Raw genomic sequence first — 3340 nt, 5'->3', positions numbered from 1 at the left:
TATAAACTCCAATATAATGAAATAGGCTAGAAAAAATGAGCAAATAAAAAAAAAAAGCCTGGCCACAAAAAATACATTATGGTGAAAGGGAAGCTCAAGACACAAACTCAAACATTTATGAACAAAGCCATAAAAAATTAAGATTGGACACAAGTCCAAACAAGAATTCCTAGAAGAGCTAAAAAAAGATTTTTAAAATAGCAAAAAGTGATTTTGAAAGTCAAATAAGAGAAGTAGAGGGGGAAATGAGAAAATAAATGACAGTAATGTAAGAGAATTATGAAAAGAAAATTAACAAATTGGCAAAACAGGCATAAAAATACTGCAGAAAATAACTCCTTAAAATTTTAGTAAAATGGTAAAAGAGGTATAAAAACTCACTGAAGAAAATCACTCCTTAAAAATTAGAATTGGTTAAGTGCAAACTATTGACTCCATGAAACATCAAGAAAAAGTAAAATAAAGTCAAAAGACTGAAATAAATAAAAGAAAAAAATGGGAACAAAATGAGAGTGATGGAAGAAAATCATGAAAATGAATCAGCAGCTTGGTAAAAGAGGTGTAAAAACACTGAAGAAAATGACAACTTGAAAACCAGAATGTGCCAAATGGCAAAAGAAGCAAACACAAAAATCTAATGAAGAGAAGAATGCCTTGAAAAGTGGAATTGGCCAAATGGGAAAAGACATAAAAAAATCACTAAAGAGTAGAACTCCTTAAAAAGCAGAATTGGTCAAAAGGAAAAAGGGGTGCAAAAATTCACTGAACAAAACAGCTCCTTAAAAGGTAGAATTAGGCAAATGAACAAAGGGTACAAAAGCTCAATGAAGAAAATAATTCCTTAAAAATTAGTGTTGGTCATGTGGAAGCTAATGACTATGAGACATTATTTTACTGTAGGGTAAGATAGATTTCCATACCCCATTGTGTATGTTATTCCCTCCTTAAGCCAAATCCTGTGAGGATAAGATTCTGTCATTCCCTCTCACCTTCCCCCATTTCCCCTTCACTATAAAAGCCTTTTCTTGTCTGTTTCATGTGATATAATTTACCACAATCTATCTCTACCTTTCTCCTTCTCCCAGTATAATCCTCTCTCACCCCTTAATTTTATTTTCCAGATATCACCCTTCTTCTTCAACTCACCCTGTGCCTTCTATCTATCTATCTATCTATCTATCTATCTATCTATACATACATATAATTTTTTTTCCCCTTCCCACTACCCTAGTACTGGCAAAGGACTCATGAGTTACAAATACCATCTTTCCGGGCAGGAATGTAAACAGTTCAACCTTAACAAGTCTCTTATGATTTCTCTTTTTTGTTTACCTCTTCCATGTTTCACTTGAGTCTTCTATTTGAAAGTCAAATTTTATATATTCAACTCTAGTCTTTTCCTCAGGAATGCTTGAATGTCCCCTATTTCATTGAAAGACCATTTTTTTGCCCTGAAGGATTATACACAGTTTTGCTGGGTAGGTGATTCTTGGTTGTAATCCTGTCTCCTTTGCCCTCTGGAATATCATACTCCATGCCCTTTGGCCCCTTAATGTAGAAGCTGCTAAATCTTGTGTTATCCTGACTGTGTTTCCACAATACTTGAATTATTTCTTTCTGGCTGCTTGCAATATTTTCTCCTTGAACTTGGAACTCTGAAATTTGGCTACAATATTCCTAGGAGTTTTCCTTTGGGGATCTCTTTCAGGAGGTGATTGGTGGATTCTTTCAATTTCTATTTTGCCCTCTGGTTCTAAAATATCAGGGCAGTTTTCCTTTATAATTTCTTAAAAGATGATGTCTGGGCTCTTTTTTTGATCATGGCTTTAAGATAGTCAAATAATTTTTAAGTTCTCTCTCCTGGATCTATTTTCCAGGTCAGTTGTTTTTCCAATGAGATATTTCACATTCTCTTCTATTTTTTTCATTCTTTTGGATTAGTGTTACAGTGCTTTGATTTCTCAAATTGTCACTAGCTTCCAAGTTCTCTCTTCTAATTTTTAAGGAAGTATTTTCTTCAGTAAGCTTTTGGATTTCTTTTTCCAGTTAGCCAATTTTTCTTTTTAGGGCATTCTTCTCCTCATTGGCTTTTTGGACCTCTTTTGCCATTTGGGTTAGGCTTTTTTTTTCACAATGATAATTTTTTTGTTTTTCAATCTCTGAAAGTTCTTAGACAGATTCTTGAACTGGTGGTTCATAGCCATCAGCCCTTTCTATTTTTATGCCTGTTTCATCTCCTGAAGGTTTACCAGAGCCACCAACTACACCATGCAGTTCCATTAGCTTTCTCAATTCAAATTTGTGGTTCTTGAGCATCTTTACTTTTTGGACAAATGCATCATGGAGAGGGTAAATGGACTGGCAAGACTTTTCTATGTCTTTTCCAATGCTGTCTGGAATTAGTTTATTAGCAACTCCTTTCAAGTCATTTGCCTGCACCCCTTGGGTCATGATTTCCATCATTTTCTTATGAATTTGATGGGACTGTTGGTGCTGGGCATAAGAGATCTTATGGATCTGGTCATTGAGCTTTTTGGTAAAATCAACACAAAAGAGGTGGAGCAAGTACCCATCGGTAGTTTTGACATCATGGTCATTTTTGACATCATGGCTTCAATCACAGTCTGACACTTTTTGACCATGAAGCACATCTTGTCCTGGGTAACATTTATTCGATGGAAATTAGTCAAACAGTTTTTACCCTAAACATCTTCAGTAATTAACTTGAATTTGCAGAAAGCAACCTCATCATTCTGCATATCAGCAAGACTCACTTCAAAAACTCAACCCTTGACACCATCAGAGACAATTTTTGTTCCTTGGGTTTTTGTAAACAGTGTCTTGCCAATATTGCAAATGTTGAACATAGCTGGTGCTTTTACATTACACCAGTCCTTCTTTGAAAATGGATCAACCACTTTCTTCTTGACTTCTTTTTTGCTGCCTTTGGTGAGGCGCTTGTCCTTGCCCACTGCCATGATCCCACTCTGAAAGCAAACAGCTAGACCATTTTTTAAGATGTTATTTTCTTCAGTATTTTTTTGGGCCTCCGTTAGTATCACTCTAAGTTTTTCCTCTACTTCTCTTACTTGCTTCTCAAAATCATTTTTGAGCTCTTCCATGGCCTGGGACGAATTCATTTTTTTCTTGGAGGCTTTGGATGTAGGAGCTTTGGCTTTGTTGTCTTGTTCTGTTTGTATGTTTTGATCTTCTTTGTCACCAAAGTAAGATAATATAGTCTGACTCTTTTTGTGCTACTTTCTCATGTTCCCAGCCAATTACTTGAGTTATAAACTCTTTGTTAAGGTAGAAGTCTGTTTCCAGTGTGGAGAATGTACTG

At 35.4% G+C, this 3340-nt stretch overlaps 1 pseudogene; it reads right to left on the bottom strand.

Annotated features, from left to right (window-relative positions):
* Nucleotides 1-2169: 2169 nt before the first annotated feature.
* Nucleotides 2170-2978, bottom strand: LOC110213543 (small ribosomal subunit protein eS1 pseudogene; annotated as a pseudogene).
* Between the last annotated feature and the right edge of the window lie 362 nt (nucleotides 2979-3340).

Source organism: Phascolarctos cinereus, unplaced genomic scaffold (assembly GCF_003287225.1).
Source record: "Phascolarctos cinereus isolate Bilbo 61053 unplaced genomic scaffold, phaCin_HiC Scaffold_4;HRSCAF=312, whole genome shotgun sequence".
In the NCBI taxonomy this organism is placed as follows: domain Eukaryota; kingdom Metazoa; phylum Chordata; class Mammalia; order Diprotodontia; family Phascolarctidae; genus Phascolarctos; species Phascolarctos cinereus.
This window is presented reverse-complemented; position numbering and strand designations above follow the sequence as displayed.